Raw genomic sequence first — 18769 nt, 5'->3', positions numbered from 1 at the left:
TAACCATCTGGTGATCTCCATATGTAGCATCTTCTTTGATTACGCCAAAGCTTTTGACTGTGTGGATCACAACAAACTGTGGAAAATTTTTAAAAAGATAGGAATACCAAACTACCTGACCTGTGTCCTGAGAAATCTATATGCAGGTCAAGAAGCAACAATTAGAACTGGACATGGAAAAACAGACTGGTTCCAAATTGGGAAAGAAGTATGTCAAGGCTCTATATTGTTATCCTGCTTATTTAACTTCTATGCAGAGTACATCATGCGAAATGCTGGGCTAGATGAAGCACAAGCTGGAATCAAGATTGCCAGGAGAAATATCAATAACCTCAGATATGCAGATGACACCACCCTTATGGCAGAAAGAGAAGAACTAAAGATCTTCTTGATGAAAGTGAAAGAGGAGAGTGAAAAAGTTGGCTTAAAACTCAACATTTAAAAAACAAAGATCATGGCATCCAGTCCCATCACATCATGGCAAATAGATGGGGAAACAATGGAAACAGTGGCAGACTTAATTTTGGGGGGTACTCTGAAATCACTGCAGATGGTGACTGCAGCCATGAAATTAAAAGATGCTTGCTCCTTGGAAGAAAAGCTATGACCAACCTAGACAGCATATTAAAAAGCTTATCACTTTGCCAACAAAGGTCCATCTAGTCCAAGCTATGGTTTTTCCAGTAGTCATGTATGGATTTAAGAGTTGGACTATAAAGAAAGCTGAGCTCCAGAGAACTGATGCTTTTGAACTGTGGTGTTGGAAAAGACTCTTGAGAGTCCCTTGGACAGCAAGGTGATCCAACCAGTCCGTCCTAAAGGAAATCAGTCCTGAATATTCATTGGAAGGACTGATGTTGAAGCTGAAACTCCAATACTTTGGCCACCTGATGTGAAGAATTGACTCACTGGAAAAGACCCTGATGCTGGGAAAGATTGAAGGCTAGAGGAGAAGGGGCTGACAGAGGATGAGATGGCTGGATGGCATCACCAAGTCAATGGACATGAGTTTGAGTAAGCTCCAGGAGTTGGTGATGGACAGAGGCCTTGCGTGCTGCAGTCCATGGAGTCGCAAAGAGTTGGACATGACTGAGCGACTGAAAAACTGAACTGAACTTCCTGGGGCACTGTAGCTAACAGATTGGTCTCCTGGGCTGGCTGCTGAAGATTTGGTCAGAGTTCTAATTCTGTATGGGCTTTCCAGGTGGCACTAGTGGTAAAGAATCCACCTTCCAATGAAGGAGATTTGGGGGTTGGGAAGATCCCGTACAGGAAGAAATGACTACCTACTCCAGTATTCTCGCCTGGGAAATCCCATGGACAGAGGAGCCTGGCAAGCTACAGTCCATGGGGTCGCAAAGAGTCAGAGGCAACTGAGCACGCATGCACACTAATTTTACGTATGGCCCTGCCATTGTCCATTTGTATATTCAGTTCCTCAATGCTAAAGGAAAAGAGCTACCCTTATAGACAGTGATCTCCTCCAGCGTCTTTTGCCTCTGGTGGGGAAAAACTCCTTAAATCAGAAGCTTTTAGCCAAGACTGTTCATGAGGACCACCTGGGAGCTGAAAGGAGGTACTGATCCTCAGGGGCTTCCCCAGACGGCCTACGTCAAAGTCTCTGAGTACAGATGGCTCAGTCCCCAGCAGGTTCTAAAACCTGTTCTGTTGATTCAATTACTCCCAAGCACAAGAACCACTGCTCTGAAGGTTAAATGCCTGGGGCTGAGCTAGGAAAAACCCTTTCAAATGTCAATGTGCAAACAAAACACTTGGGGATTTGGTTTAAAATGTAGATTCAGAAGGATAAGGTGAATTTTGATTCTGCGTGTGTAACAGGCTCCCAGATAGGCTGATGCTGTAAGTTCTCTGGACACACTTTTGTTGTTCAGCCGCTCAGTCCTGTCCGACTCTGCGACCCCACAGACCGCAGCACGCCAAGCTTCCCTGTCCTTTACCATCTCCCAGTACTTATTCAAACTCACGTCCATTGAGTCTGGTGGTGCACGCCGTACTTTACATACAAAGAACCGGCATTGGCTCAGAAAAGGAATAATTAAAGGGCAATTATGGATGGAGAAGGACAACCTGCTCTAGTGTGCTTGCCTTGGAAATCTCAGGGACAGAGGAGCCTGGAAGGCTATAGTCCATGGAGTTACAAAAAGTTGGACACGACTGAGTGATTAACACTTTCACTTTTTTCGTGGTTGAATCTTTTCACTTACTGGGACAGTCTATCTGGAGCTGCTATAACCAGTGAGATGTGGAAAAGTCAGCTGGTGGTGGCATGTCTGGAGATTGAATTTTGTCTCTGGGGAAATAAAAAAGAAAAAAAAACTGAATATTTTCTTGGGTGTGTAGCATCAACTTTCCAAGCCTCAACTTCCTAATATACTATACAAGTGATTTATACTAGATAATCCTTTTTCTTTATTGAAGCATAGTTGATTCCCAGGTGGCACCAGTAGTAAAGAACCCACCTGCCAATGCAGGAGATGCAAGGGACGTGAGTTTGATCCCTGGTTGGGAAAATCCCCTGGAGGAGGAAATGACAACCTGCTCCAGTATTCTTGCCTGGAGAATCCCACAGACAGAGAAGCCTGGCAGGCTACAGCCCAAGGGGCCGCAAAGAGTCGGACACAACAGAGCACACACCTTCTCATAGTTTATTTACAATGTGATGTCAGTTTCAGGCGAACAGCAAAGTGATTCAGTTATACATACATATATATATAGTTTTTCAGATTCGTTTCCCTTATAAATTATTATAAAATATTGAGTATGATTCCTGAGATAATCTTATAGATTGAAAATTGTGGTAATTGATATTTTAATGCTTGCTATGTGCATAAAATATGAGAGCTTTTTGATATGAAATGTATATAAGATAATGAAAGCAATCTTGGTAGAATTGCCAGATTAAATACAGGACAACCAGTTAAGTACCAGATTCAGTTCAGTTCAGTTCAGTCACTCAGTCGTGTCTGACTCTTTGCGACACCATGAATCACAGCACGCCAGGCCTCCCTGTCCATCACCAACTCCCGGAGTTCACTCAAACTCATGTCCATCGAGTCGGTGATGCCATCCAGCCATCTCATTCTCTGCCGTCCCCGTCTCCTCCTACCCCCAATCCTTCCTAGCATCAGACTCTTTTCCAGTGAGTCAACTCGTCGCATGAGGTGGCCAAAGTATTGGAGTTTCAGCTTTAGCATCAGTCCTTCCAATGAACACCCAGGATTGATCTCCTTTAGAATGGACTGGTTGGATCTCCTTGCAGTCCAAGTGACTCTCAAGAGTCTTCTCCAGCACCACAGTTCAAAAGCATCAATTCTTCGGCAATCAGCTTTCTTCACAGTCCAACTCTCACATCCATACGTGACCACGGGAAAAATCATAGCCTTAACTAGACGGACCTTGGTTGGCAAAGTAATGTCTCTGTTTTTTAATATGCTATCTAGGTTGGTCATAACTTTCCTTCCAAGGAGTAAGCATCTTTTAATTTCTTGGCTACAATCAGCATCTGCAGTGATTTTGGAGCTCAAAAAAATAAAGTCTGACACTGTTTTGACTGTTTTCCCATCTATTTCCCATGAAGTCATGGGACCAGATGCCATGATCTTCGTTTTCTGAATGTTGAGCTTCAAGCCAACCTTTTCACTCTCCTCTTTCACTTTCATCAAGAGGCCTTTCAGTTCCTCTTCACTTTCTGCCATAAAGGTGGTGTCATCTGCATATCTGAGGTTATTGATATTTCTCCCGGCAACCTTGATTCCAGCTTGTGCTTCTTCCAGCCCAGCGTTCCTCATGATGTACTCTGCATATAAGTTAAATAAGCAGGGTAACAATATACAACCTTGACATACTCCTTTTCCTATTTGGTACCAGTCTGTTGTTCCATGTCCAGTTCTAACTGTTGCTTCCTGACCTGCATACAGGTTTCTCAAGAGGCAGGTCAGGTGGTCTGGGATTCCCATCTCTTTCAGAATGTTCCACAGTTTATTGTGATCTACACAGTCAAAGGCTTTGGCATAGTCAATGAAGCAGAAATAGATGTTTTTCTGGAACTCTCTTGCTTTCTCCATGATCCAGCGGATGTTGGCAATTTGATCTCTGGTTCCTCTGCTTTTTCTAAAACCTGCTTGAACATCTGGGAGTTCACGGTTCACATATTGCTGAAGCCTGGCTTGGAGAATTTTGAGCATGACTTTGCTAGCGTGTGAGATGAGTGCAATTGTGCGGTAGTTTGAGCATTCTTTGGCATTCCCTTTCTTTGGAATTGGAATGAAGACTGCCCTTTTCCAGTCCTGTGGCCACTGCTGAGTTTTCCAAATTTGCTGGCATATTGAGTGCAGCACTTTCATAGCATCATCTTTCAGGATTTGAAATAGCTCAACTGGAATTCCATCACCTCCACTAGCTTTGTTCGTAGTGATGCTCTCTAAGGCCCACTTGACTTCACATTCCAAGATGTCTGGTTCCAGGTGAGTGATCACGCCATCGTGATTATCTTTGTCATGAAGATCTTTTTTGTACAGTTCTTCTGTGTATTCTTGCCAATTCTTAATATCTTCTGCTTCTGTTAGGTCCATACCATTTCTGTCCTTTATCGAGCCCATCTTTGCATGAAATGTTCCCTTGATATCGCTAATTTTCTTGAAAAGATCTCTTGTTTTTCCCATTCTGTTGTTTTCCTCTATTTCTTTGCATTGATCACTGAGGAAGGCTTTCTTATCTCTCCTTACTATTCTTTGGAACTCTGCATTCAAATGCTTATATCTTTCCTTTTCTCCTTTGCTTTTCACTTCTCTTCTTTTCACAGCTATTTGTAAGGCCTCCTCAGACAGCCATTTTGCTTTTTTGCATTTCTTTTCCATGGGGATGATCTTGGTCCCTATCTCCTGTACAATGTCACGAACTTCTGTCCAGAGTTCCTCAGGCATTCTATCAATCAGATCTAGTCCCTTAAATCTATTTCTTACTTCCACTGTATAATAAGGGATTTGATTTAGGTCGTATATGAATGGTCTAGTGGTTTTCCCTACTTTCTTCAATTTCAGTCTGAATTTGGCAATAAGGAGTTCATGATCTGAGCCACAATCAGCTCCTGGTCTTGTTTTTGCTAACTGCGTAGAGCTTCTCCATCTTTGGCTGCAAAGAATATAATCAATCTGATTTCGGTGTTGACCACCTGGTGATGTCCATGTGTAGAGTCTTCTCTTGTGTTGTTGGAAGAAGGTGTTTGCCATGACCAGTGTGTTCTCTTGACAAAACTCTATTAGCCTTTGCCCTGCTTCATTTCGTGCTCCAAGGCCAAATTTGCCTGTTACTCCAGGTGTTTCTTGACTTCCTACTTTTGCATTCCAGTCCCCTATAATGAAAAGGACATCTTTTTTGGGTGTTAGTTCTAAAAGGTCTTGTAGGTCTTCATAGAACCATTCAACTTAGGCTTCTTCAGCATGACTGGTTGGGGCATAGACTTGGATTACTGTAATATTGAGTGGTTTGCCTTGGAAACAAACAGAAATCATTCTGTTGTTTTTAAGATTGCATCCAAGTACTGCATTTCGGACTCTTTTGTTGACCATGATGGCTACTCCATTTCTTCTAAGGGATTCCTGCCCACAGTAGTAGATATAATGGTCATCTGAGTTAAATTCACCCATTCCAGTCCATTTTAGTTCACTGATTCCTAGAATGTCTATGTTCACTCTTGCCATCTCCTGTTTGACCACTTCCAATTTGCCTTGATTCATGGACCTAACATTCCAGGTTCCTATGCAATATTGCTCTTTACAGCATCGGACCTTGCTTCTGTCACCAGTCACATCCACAGCTGGGTATTTGTTTCACTTTGGCTCCATCCCTTCATTCTTTCTGGAGTTATTTCTCCACTGATCTCCAGTAGCATACTGGACACCTACGGACCTGGGGAGTTCCTCATTCAGTATCCTATTATTTTGCCTTTTGATACTGTTCATGGGGTTCTCAAGGCAAGTATAGTGAAGTGGTTTGCCATTCCCTTCTCCAGTGGACCACATTCTGTCAGACCTCTCCACCATGACCCATCCGTCTTGGGTGGCCCCACACGGCATGGCTTAGTTTCATTGAGTTAGACAGGGCTGTGGTCCATATGATCAGATCAACTAGTTTTTTGTGATTATGATTTCAGTGTGTCTGCCCTCTAATGCCCCCTCCCAATACCTACCGTCTTATTTGGGTTTCACTTACCTTGGTTGTGGAAATCTCTTCACAGCCGCTCCAGCAAAGTGCAACCACTGTACCTTACCTTGGACGAGGGGTATCTCCTCAAGGCCAGATTAGATTAGCAACAAACAAATGCCTAGTTTAATTATGCCCCAGGCAAAATTTGGGACATACCTGTGCTAAAAAAGTATTCATAGCTTATCTGAAACACAAACTGCCCTCATCCTGTGTTTTTATCTATTAAGCCTAGCAACCTAAAAAGGTCTTAGACCCATTGCACAGGTGAACAGACCAGGCAGTAAGAGGAGGAGTTGGTATTTGAAGACAGTCTCCCTCTTAAGCCCAGGTTCCTGTCGCTGGGCTCACTTTGTTTGGATGCTGATACTGGTGAGACTTAGTCCCACCACCGCAGGACAGAAGGCAGCAGGAAGCAGATGAAAACAGGAACTTTCCCTGCCTGAAGGCACTGACACGGAGTTCTGTTTTGTTCGTGACTTTGTTCGTCAGCCCCTCCTCCTCTGTAAGGGTCAGCCTCAGTGCCTGACGTTCTTGAAGCAATGATCGGGACGGCACCGATACAGTGTCAGCGCTGCGGGTCTGGGTGTCACTCCATCTCTAGTCCTTCATCTGCCGTTTTTGAGGAGGAGGGCACGGCAACCCACTCCAGCGCTCTTGCCTGGAGAATCCCATGGACAGAGGAGCCTGGCAGGTCATGGTCCATAGGGTCGCAGAGAGTCAGACACGACTGAAGCGACTAAGCACACACTCCATTTCAGAAGTGGGGCCCTCCTCCTGAGTTTTGTTGCATGCTGAGTACGTACGATCCTTTTAGTTTGGGATATTGTTACTTACCATCTTGGAATGCATGGTTTCCCCTGAATTGACTTCCCTTAGCCGATGAGTGTCTTCTGCTTTGTAAAGGAAATCCCAGGACTCTGACTTTTCTCTGGGATCCCATATCCAGCATCCTATTCCACTCACATTCAGTGCCGCGACCCTCACACTAAATGAACGCAGGCGGCACCCTCAGTTCCCAAAGTCATTGCTTGGAGGACCTCGTCTTCCCCTTCCCTCTTCTCTACACTTTGCTTCTCCCCTGGTTTCGAGAAGGGACCTTACCCCAGTGCTCAGATCTCCAGCTTCTTCTGGAGAAATGGACAGGTCTGGAACGCATGGTGGGATGAGGAAAGGTGCCAGCCCTTCTGTGAACTTACTCTGGCTGTCCCCCCACAATAAGCCCAGGTAAGGGTGGCCTCTCCTCTTCTTCCGTTGTTTCAGGAGGCTCTGAGGGAATGTGGATGGCCTTAGGGCTTGCCTTTCTTTCTGGTCATCTCAACAAGCTCTTCTCCAACCACCCCATGTCTTGAAGAATCCCTCAGCCTTGGATTAAGAGCCCAGGTCCTGACAACACGGCGGTCCAATTTGACCTTGCTTCCTGACTCCAGTAAATGTGCTTTAGCCATATTCTTTGCGTGGGGGCTTCACACATCCATGAATGTGCTTTGTAAACTCTGATACACCCTACGTTCTGTTCTTATGCAGTCAAGACAGCCATTGCCAGGCATCTGCAGGACATCTTAGGGTCACTGAAAATGGGGTTTTGTGAGAACTTAGTAGTCAGGTCAGGACCTGGGATACCAGCCTGTATTCTGCCAACAGGTGGACAAAAGGCAGACCTGCCTCTCGCCTCCCCGACGACACAACAGCACCAAATATTTTACCTCCATTATCACCTAATGATGAAAGAAAAAACAAACCAAGGGAAAATCTCCTGCTTCGAGAATTATTTGGCAAAGATTGAGACCCACTCTTCTAAACAGGATACAAACTATCATGTCTGAAGTTAAATGGGAGGGCATCTGGGGACAGTGGATTTTAAAAGCAACCAATATCATTTTCAAAACGAAATCCTCAAAACCTTCAAATTAATTATTCATCTGTTTTGTCCCCCAGCCATTTCCTCCAGCTGCACCAGCTCTCCATGAAGTGAACAGGAGGCAGAGGTTCACCACAGTGGATTATGGCTGAAGGGGGGAAAAAGGCAAAAACTGGTCCACATTTATCGGTGAGGGAGGAAGGGGGGCCAGAGCGTGCCCCACGCCAGGCGGAGAGAGGACGCACCAGGAGCGAGTTACAGGGAGATCCCAGAGAAGGGGATCCTGCGGGGAAGGAGAAACCCACAAGGAGACCCAGTGAGACGCGGGTGTCCCAGCCGGGGAGTAGAGAATGACTGTTTAAGTAAATTCCAACCGGCAAATCAATGGTCTGTGTCAGGAGTCTGGCACTGAATTTGGAGTTCAGAGGCAACGTCCAGACCCTGTCTTGGAGTCATAAAGACATCCCATGCATGTGTGCGCGCTCAGCCACTTCAGTCATGTCCAACTCTTTGTGCAACCCTATAGACTGTAGCCCACCAGGATGCTCTGTCCACAGGATTCTCCAGACAAGAATACTGCAGTGGATTGCCATGCCCTCCTCCAGAGCATCTTCCTGACCCAGGGATGGAACCCGGGTCTCCTGCATCTCCTGCACTGTAGGTGGATTATTTACCACTGAGCCACCTGGGAAGCCAGATGGATACACACTGCTATATATAAAATAGACAATCAGTAAGGACCTACTGTATAGCCCAGGGAACTCTACTCAATACTCAATAATAACCTGTATGGGGATAGACAATGGCAAGCCACTCCAGTTCTCTTGCCTAGAAAATCCCCTGGACGGAGGAGCCTGGTAGGCTGCAGTCCATGGGATTGCTACGAGTCTGACATGACTGAGCGACTTCACTTTCACTTTTCACTTTCACACATTGGAGAAGGAAATGGCAACCCACTCCAGTGTTCTTGCCTGGAGAGTCCCAGGGACGGGGGAGCCTGGTGGGCTGCCGTCTATGGCGTCACACAGAGTCGGACACGACTGAAGTGACTCAGCAGCAGCATGGGGATAGAATCCAAAAAAGAATAGATACCTGTACGTGTATAACTGAATCACTTTGCTGTACTCCTGGAACCAACACAACATTGCAAAGCAACTGTACTCCAACTTACGAGAAATTTCTTTTAAAAAAAGAGAAAACTGTGGCATCTTCTGTATTGACTGGTAACTATTGCAATGTATTTGGGTGTGTGCCCAGGAATAATGTAATGTTGGGAGAGGTGGGCTGAGAGGGGAGAATACCTGAAATTCAGAAATATTTGAGAAAATAGTGACATTAAATATAATAAAAGTACTTTAGCCAGCAGCATGCGCTTCTGTTTTTGAAGGTACCAGAAGTCTGATGGCAGGAATGTGTGAGCCTTTGAAGTTCTTCAACATAAGCAACCTAAACAATGGTGTTAAACTTGTCTTTTCAGTATTATATGAATCCTCTAAATTTCAATTGTGTGTTTTCCAAAGTCATGTGAAAGCTTTTTTATCTAAAGGATTTCAACACCTAACATGATAAGATTAACTTTAGATTTTATACCTTTTTTTGTTCAGTAGCTAAATTGAGTCTGACTCTTCACAACCCCATGGACTGCAGCACGCCAAGCTTCCCTGTCCTCCACCATCCCCTGGAGTTTGCTCAGTCCATGGAGTTGATGATGCCATCCAACCATCTCATTCAATCTTTCCCAGTATCAGGGTCTTTTCCAATGAGTCAGGTGGCCAAAGGATTGGAGCTTCAGCATCAGTCCTTTCAGTGAATATTCAGGGTTGATTTCCTTTTGGATTGACTGGTCTGATCTTCTTGCTGCTGCACCTTTTAGGAAATTTTAACTATAGAAAACAAAGCATTCAGGAAGGAGGTACACAGGGGCACTGAAAAGTATCAGTGAACACATTTGATATTTTTGCACATTTAAAAAATAAAAGAAGTAGACCTGAGAATATCCTGCATGTAGCAGAATTTGTTCTGTGATCACTAAGGCCACGAGGAAGAAGAAGCAGCATCCGTGTTCCAAGCATAATTGTTCGGCCTGTGTTCATTTTTAATATTTATTAAACAATATAAAGAATTTTACTTAGCTTCAATGTATATGGATATATCATTTTGTTTCAAAACCAACTTTATTTTTGAAAATGGTTTTAAAATTTGACTAATTTATATATCTACCTATACAGTAAAGGCAATTCGTCAGACACTTGACATAAATTCCAGGATCATCCTATGTCTGTGTGTGTGCTAAGTCACTTCAGTTGTATCTGACTCTTTTTTTGGTTGTCGTTTGGAGGCTAATTACTTTACAATATTGTGGTGGTTTTTGCCATATGTTAACATGAATCAGCCAGGGGTGTACATGTGTCCCCCCTCCTGAACTCCCCTCCCACCTCCCTCCCCATCCCATCCATCTGGGCTGTCCCAGTATACTGGCTTTGAGTGCCCTGCTTTATGCACTGAACTTGGACTGGTGATCTATTTCACATATGGTGATACACATATTTCAATGCTGGAGAGGGTATGGAGGAAAGGGAACCCTCTTACACTGTTAGTGGGAATGCAAACTACTACAGCCACTATGGAGAACAGTATGGAGACTACTTTAAAATCTGGAGATAGAACTGCCATACAACCCAGCAATCCCACTGCTGGGCATACACACTATGGAAACCAGAATTGAAAGAGATACATATACCCCAATGTTCATTGCAGCACTGTTTATAATAGCCAGGACATGGAAGCAATCTAGATGTCCATCGGCAGACAAATGTATCCGACTCTTTATGACCCCGTGGACTATAGCCTGCCAGGCTCCTCTGTCCATGGGATTCTCCAGGCAAGAACACTGGAGTGGGTTACCATTTCCTCCTCTGGGGGGGATCTTTCCAACCCAGGGGTTGAACCTGCATCTTTCATGTCTCCTGTATCAGCAGGCAAGTTCTTTACCACTAGTGCCATCTGGGAAACCCCCACCCTATGCGTAGGCCTTTTTGACTTTCTCCAAGATAAAGTTCAGCATTGAGGCATCTCAGAGGGGAAGGTGTTGATTTGCTGAAGGAGCACCTGTAGGGCTGGAATCCTGGAGACAAGGAGACGGCAGGAGGATGCAGAGACAGATTCGATAGTCACGGCCATGCTGGGTGAGTTTAGTGTCTATATTCCTGGTTTCTGGTGATACATTCATTGCTCAGGCCTATGACCAATTGAGAGAGGAAGAATCCTTGAAGAAACAGCCCCACAGAGCATCTCTGTGTGTTTTCTTGAGGAGGAGGGATCGTCCAATCAGCACTGTTGCTGGAGAATTCCAAACCGAGCTCTTGTTTCTCCCAAGTTCTGGAGAATCTCCAGGCCTGTCTACTTTCTTGTGGTCTACAGCAAGGAGAGGAATAAGTCATATTTCACAAAAAACACAGCTTTGTTCTCGCCTTCAGAGCAATGCATTGGGAACAATAACTAAGATCTTACAATTCAAAGTCAGTTCAGGTTAAATTAAGCTGCTCAGCCTCAAAACACATGAAAATTGAACTGTTCAAATTGGATGTGCTGGAACACTTAAGTGGACTGATCAATAATCAAAACCCCAGCTCGATTGATTAGACTGCTCGGTGATGAATTTTGTAAATTGCTCGTTCTTGTAATCTACCAAGAAGCAATTTTATCCAAACCGAGTCAGTAAAATCAATAAATAAATTAACAAGGAGAAGTCAATTAACGCATTCACCTAGACATCTTTGGCACATGTGTGAAGGTTCCATCACATGGAAAAGACTTTTTAAGTCTGAGAAGTGGAGAGTGCATTACTTTTAAGTCCTGCAGATCCCCCTGCAGCCTACTAGGTCTCTACCTGATTTTAATTTTATACATTGGAATGACAGCTCTTCCTAAAGCGTGACTGGTGTTGAAAACACAAGACTATCTTACATTAATGAGCCCCATTGAATGACTGTGCTCCAGGCACTTGCTGGAGAATTCAAATTTGAGTAGGTGGAAACCCTTGCCTGTCAAGGCCAACTTGAGGCATCTGATATCTGAGAAAAACCATCGTATGCTCAAGTTTGTGAGCGCGCCCAGTTGCTGAGTCGTGTCTGACTCTTTTTGACCCTGTAAGCTGTAGTCCGCCAGGCGCCTCTATCCATCGGATTGTCTAGGCAAGATTATTGGATTACGTTACCATTTCCTTCTCCAGGGGATCTCCCTGGGTCAGGGATTGAACCTGTGTCCCCTGCATTGGCAGGTGGATTCTTTGCCACAGAGCCACCTGGGAAGCCCCATGCCCAAGTTTACTCACAATCTAATAGGTTTTTTTTTTTATGTCCTTTTGCTACAGGAAGTCAGAACATTAGATTACAATGAACAAAGATTGTATTGTAACCGAGTCAAAGCAATTTTGCAGGCAACTAAGGTAATTTTACGTGGTGTGTCCTCTTTCATTTTAACAAGATGTATGCATGTTTTCAAAACTGTATTTAATTGCATTGTCTATTCTGTTACCCAGGATTCTCTAAATCATCCTCATTTGAATTCAATAACAGGAAAAAGCTTGACAAATAAACCAGAATATTTGTCTTCAGAAAGCAGCAGAAATATAAATCAATGCCTTTCTCTTTTTCCTTGGTAACGAGGAAGCCAGGAAGAATAAAGTCAATTAACAGAAAGCAAAAATGTTCTTATGGCACAATAAGAGAATTCTTATAATTTTTAAATGTTTTGTACTGAACTCCGTGTTTAATTTTTAAGATGTCTCAAAATTGTTTCAATACCAGATGGAGTATAAATTCTAGTCAAGATGCAAGAAACAAACTAGGATAATGGGCAAAATAAAACTTTTGCAAGCTTGTTCTGGTTGCTATATTTTGGTATCAAAAGCTTAAGGGATTAGAGGAAACGTTTGCCTTCTCAAATCTTTTCTGCTCAAATGTTCTTCAATGGCGGTATTTATCAATTGAGAAGTGGGATATTTCTTGCCATATCAGTAAACAAGCATGTCACAATCCTCAGCATTCGCAGCGCCCCCATGTGAGCTCGTGAGCCCTAAGGGCAGTCAGGAAGGAGAAGAATGCCTGTGATCTAGCAGCCAGTAGGCTGCAGCCACTCCCTATGGTGAGTCCCAAGGGAGCTCTGGATGTGAAAAAAAAATAGGATCCTGCCCAGGATAGCTGAGATATATGTGAAAGAAATGATTTCAGTGAGCCCAGACTCTTGCATCTCCCCATACATAGAAAAGTGCTAAATTACTTAACTTGCGATATCGATCTTCCTTTAGTTAGCATACTCATTTGATGTTCATTCTACCTGCCCCTTGTTGCAAAACTTCCATATAACCTGGCTCCTCCCCTCGCCTCCTCAGAGGAGTTCTCTCAGGGTCACTTGAGATGCTGTCTCCATAGCTTTAAGCCCTAAAAATTTGAATAAAACATAACTTTCAACTTTTAGGCTGTGACTATTTTTGAAGTTGATACTACGTATCCATCTGAAATAAATATAGGCTTTTGGTATTGAATATTAATTCTTCAGGGGCTCCCCAGATGGTGTGGTAAAGAACCCACTTGCCAATGCAGGAGATGTAACAGATCCAGGTTCCATCCCTGGGTTGGGAAGATCCCCTGGACGAGGGCATGGCAACCCACTCCAGTATTCTTGCCTGGAGGATCTCATGAACAGAGGGGACTGGGTCAGACACGACTGAAGCAACTTAGCACACATTAATTCTTCAAGATTATATTTCTTTTTTTCCCAAATTTTATCTCCTTCACAAAAACACCCAAATTTAACCTACAGTGATTCTTCTGGCTTGGGGCATTGTGGAATAGATTTTGTCTATATTTCAAATTATGTCACTTAGTATTAGTCTGTGGTTTATTCTCTATATACTATTTGAGAGTTGACATTATATCTGATTTTTCTTTTCAGTCATATATAGGTAAGGGGTACAGATGTATACATTGTGAAAGAATTAGCACAATCAAGCTAATTCACACATCCATCTCCTCATACAGTTACTTGTGTGTGTGTCTGTGAGTGTGTGTGTGATGAGAACACCTAGGATCTAACCTATAAACAGATTTCAAGTATACTGTACAGGGTTGTTGCCTGTAGTCTCTATGCTATACATTAGGTCACCAGAACTTATTCATCTTGAATAACTGAAACTTTGTAACCCTTGAGTAGGGGTTTCCCAGGTGGCACAGCAGTAAAGAACCTGCCTACCAGTGCAGAATACACAAGAGTCATGGTTTGGATCCCTGGGTCAGGAAGATACCCTGGAGTAGGAAATGGCAACCCACTTCAGTATTTTTGCCTGGGAAATTGCATGGATGGAAGAGCCTGGCTGGCTATAGCTCATGGGGTCACAAAGAGCTGGACACAACTGAGCAGGCACGCACACACCCCTCTAACAACCCCTCCCCATCAACCCTCCCTCAGCTCCGTCAGCTGTACTCTCTGCTTATGTGTCTGACTATTTTAGATTCCACTTATAAATGAGCTGGTTCAGCATTTGTCTTTCTCTGTCCAGCTTACTTCACTTAGTATAATGTCCTCCAGATCCACCTATATTATTGCAAGTGCAGGATTTCCTTTTTTTTTAAGACTGGATAATATTCAACTGTGTGGATATAGCATACTTTCTTTATCCATTCATCCGTTGATGAATATTAGCTTGTTTTCATATTTTGTCTATTGTGAATAATGCTGCAATAAATATAGAATGCAGATAAGTTTGAGATCTTAATTTTGTTTCTCTGGGATAAATATCTAGAAGTGGGATTTCTGGATCACATGGTAGTCTATTTTTATTTTATTTATTTATTTTTTAAAAATTTATTTATTTTTTATTGGAGGCAACGACAGAGAATGAGATAGCTGGATGGCATCACCGACTCTGTGGACATGAGTTTGAGTGAACTCCGGGAGCTGGTGATGGACAGGGAGGCCTGGCGTGCTGTGATTCATGGGGTCGCGGAGAGTCGGACACGACTAAGTGACTGAACTGAACTGAACTGAATTATTTTACAAGATTATATTGGTTGGTTTCGCCATACATTGACATGAATCCGCCCTGGGTGTACATGAGTAGTCTATTTTTAATTTTCTGAGACATCTCCACACTTAGACCTTGTTCTTCTGCTCTGGCGTCTTGTAGAGGACCTAGTGAAGCCTGGACAGCGTAGTACAGATGCTAAGAGAGGCTCACTGTCCACCAATGATGGTAAGGAAACATTTTCTCAAGTAAGAGTGGTCTAGTTGACATAGCCCAAGTCAGAGTTAGTGTTTTAAAACTCTCTAAGCCACACCACATGGTTTTCTAGATGTATCCTAGGTTAACCGGTTGTACACAAGCAGACCTAGAAGTTAAGAATCAGACTGTGCTTATGAATTGGCACATGGAAATACCCACTCTCTGTGCCTGGGACTGAGGCTGACATTGGCACTGGGGTATCAGGAGACAGTTAAATATGGAGAAGACCCTCCTAAGCTCAACTGACAACCCCTCCTCCCCACTGTCCCCTCAAAGTTCAATTTCTCTCTGCAGCCTCTCGTCAGAAAACAAATTAGGGAGTTTGAAAGGACAAGCAGATGGAGCAGCAGCAGCTGGGAAGGACAGAGGAGGCACTTCCTCACTGATGCTGACCCATCTGTTTCGGGACTGGAGAGGGGCACCCTGCTGGGAGCTCCCAAGCTTGGATCCTGAGCAAACAGTGGCCACATCCAGGCTCAGGCCAAGGGCAGCACCAGCTGTGCCTATTTTTAGGTTGGGGATTAAAAATAAAGGAAGCCTGAAGGGCTGGCCCCGCTTACAGTCCCACCATGTGTCCCCTCACTGTATACCTCCGGGTTTGCAATGGAGATAAGGAAGTGAATGATTAATATGACGGAAAACCAGGGGGTTCCTCTTTAAAAAGTATCATCCCTTGGAAGAAAACCTCATGAGATCTCCTTATCTGTCTCTTGGGGACAGATAAGGTGCTGAAGGCGTCACATAAATCAGGAGACACCACTTCACCTCTCATAGCCTCAGTTTCCCCAACTGCAAGGAAAGCGTCCCTGTGTTCCCTTCCTATTATTGTATAACTAACCACCATGCAGCTAGCAGCTCAAAACAGCATCCTTTGATTAGCTCATAGCTCTGCAGGCCTAGTCCAAGCTGGCCATGGTCAGGTTCTCTGCTCCTCCTTATTTGGAGATTAAATGGTTGTCACGAAACCCAGCCCCTGTGGTTATAGCCTTGAGGTCCCATTTCCTTGCTGGGTATTAACAAGAGCTGCTCCAGCTCCTAGAGCTACATGTGTAACCTGCCATGTGGCTCCCTCCACCTTCAAAGCCAGCAAAGGAGAACTTCTCTCAATACCCTTCATGCTTTGAATCTCTTTCTTCAGGAAGAGAAAAGTCACAACTTTTTCTAAGGGCTCACCTGGTGAGGTCACCTTGATAATCTCTCTACTTTAAGGTCAACTAATTTGGAATCTTAATTACATCCGCCCTGCAGATAGTGACTGCAGCCACAAAATTAAAAGACGCTTGCTCCTTGGGGGAAAAAAATCTATGACAAACCTAGGCAGCATATTAAAAAGTAGAGACATCACTTTGCTGACAAAGGTCCATCTAGTCAAAGCTATGTTTTTTTCCAGTAGTCACGTATGGATGTGAGAGTTGGACCTGTAAAGAAGGTCCAAAGAATTGATGTTTTTGAACTGTGGTGTTGGAGAAGACCCCTGAGAGTCCCTTGGACTGCAAGGAGATCAAACCAGTCAATCCTAAAGGAAATCAACCCTGAATATTCATTGGAAGGACTGATGCTGAAGCTGAAGTTCCAATACTTTGGCACCAGATGTGAAGAGCTGACTCATTGGAAAATGCCCTGATGCTGGGAAATATTGAAGGTAAGAGAAGAAGAGGGCAGTAGAAGATAAGATGGTTAGATAGCATCACTGACTCAATGGACAAGAGTCTGAGCAAACTCTAGGAAATAGTGAGGAACAGGAAAGCCTGGCGTGCTGCAGTCCGTGGGGACACAAAGAGTCAGACATGACTTAGTGACTGAACGACAACAAGAAATTACATCTGCAAAACCCCTTCAAAATAGCACCCAGGTTAGCATTTCAGTAAGTGGGAGAAATTGTGTCCCCCAGGGGCTGAGAACTTTGTCGAGCACAGTTCCTTATAGATCCAGTGATCTATGGTTCCATGAGTAAATAAAAATAGAATTTGCATTCATTGAAAAGCAGAGATGAAATAGGTTTTGTCAACAAAAAATTAATCAATATATGAAAGAAATGGAAATTTTCATTCAAGCCAGATTTGAGGATTGTAACCCAAGAAGAGCATCTCAGAAATCTCTGAGAACTGTTCCACCCATTAGAAATCAAGACACTGTTTATATAAGGTTTTTGAGACAAAAGGCTGTATGTCAAATGTTGTATTATTGACAATTTACATAATCAAGACCTAAGCATCACCATGGTGGGTCATGGGACCCCTTAAAGGATCAAGAAAGAATGTTACCTTTAAGGAATTGTTGATGCTACAAGAATGTTGTTCTTAATGGTTGAGCAGGTATTTCTGCTGATAAGGAAGATTTTGTCTATGCATAATAGAGATACACAATGCACAGTGGAGAGAAGTCTTCACATCTAAACTTCTCTTGTCTTGCCATAAATAATGAATTTTATTTCACAGTCTCTATTAAAAGTTTAAAACTCAACTCCAGCCTGGCAGAAAGGGGGAAAATGGAGGACAGAAGCGATAGGAAATGTGAGGTCTATATGTTGTTTTTGTTTAGTCACTAATTCATGTCCAACTCTTTGTGACCCCATGCAATGTAGCCCATCAGACTTCCCTGTCCATGCAGTTTTCCAGGCAAGAATACTGGAGTGGATTTCTATTACCTTCTCCAGGGGATCTTCTTGACCCAGGGATCGAACCCATGTCTCCTGCATTGGCAGGCAAATTCTTTACCACTGAGCCACCAGGGAAGCCAGTGACCATGTGTTTTATATACGTCAACTTATTAATAACGTTTCTCCACGTGTATTATGGGAAAACCTTTCCACTGGTTGTGAATAGAAATGGCACAAAAAGGTAGCTTTATAGTTGGGTAAGTCTGAGAAATTTACAAACATCTGTGAAAAGAAGAGACGTGAAAAGCAAACGAGAGAAGGAAAGATAAAGTCATTTGAATGCAGAGTTCCAAAGAATAGTAAGGAGAGATAAGAAAGCCTTCCTCAGTGATCAGTGCAAAGAAATAGAGGAAAATAATAGAATGGGAAAGACTAGAGAGCTCTTCAAGAAAATTAGAGATTCCAAGGGAACTTTTCATGCAAAGATGGGCACAATAAAGGACAGAAATGGTATGGACCTAACAGAAGCAGAAGATATTAAGAAGAGGTGGCAAGAATACACAGAAGAACTGTACAAAAAAGAGCTTCACGACCAAGATAATCATGATGGTGTGATCACTCACCTAGAGCCAGACATCCTGGAATGTGAAGTCAAGTGGACCTTAGGAAGCATCACTACGAACAAAGCTTGTGGAGGTGATGGAATTCCAGTTGAGCTATTTCAAATCCTAAAAGATGATGCTGTGAAAGTGCTGCACTCAATATGCCAGCAAATTTGGAAAACTCAGCAGTGGCCACAGGACTG

The sequence above is a fragment of the Moschus berezovskii genome, chromosome 3, assembly GCF_049115385.1.
Source record: "Moschus berezovskii isolate FMDL1 chromosome 3, NW_MosBer_1.0, whole genome shotgun sequence".
Classification (NCBI taxonomy): Eukaryota; Metazoa; Chordata; class Mammalia; order Artiodactyla; family Moschidae; genus Moschus; species Moschus berezovskii.
Note: the sequence above shows the minus strand (reverse complement) of the source record.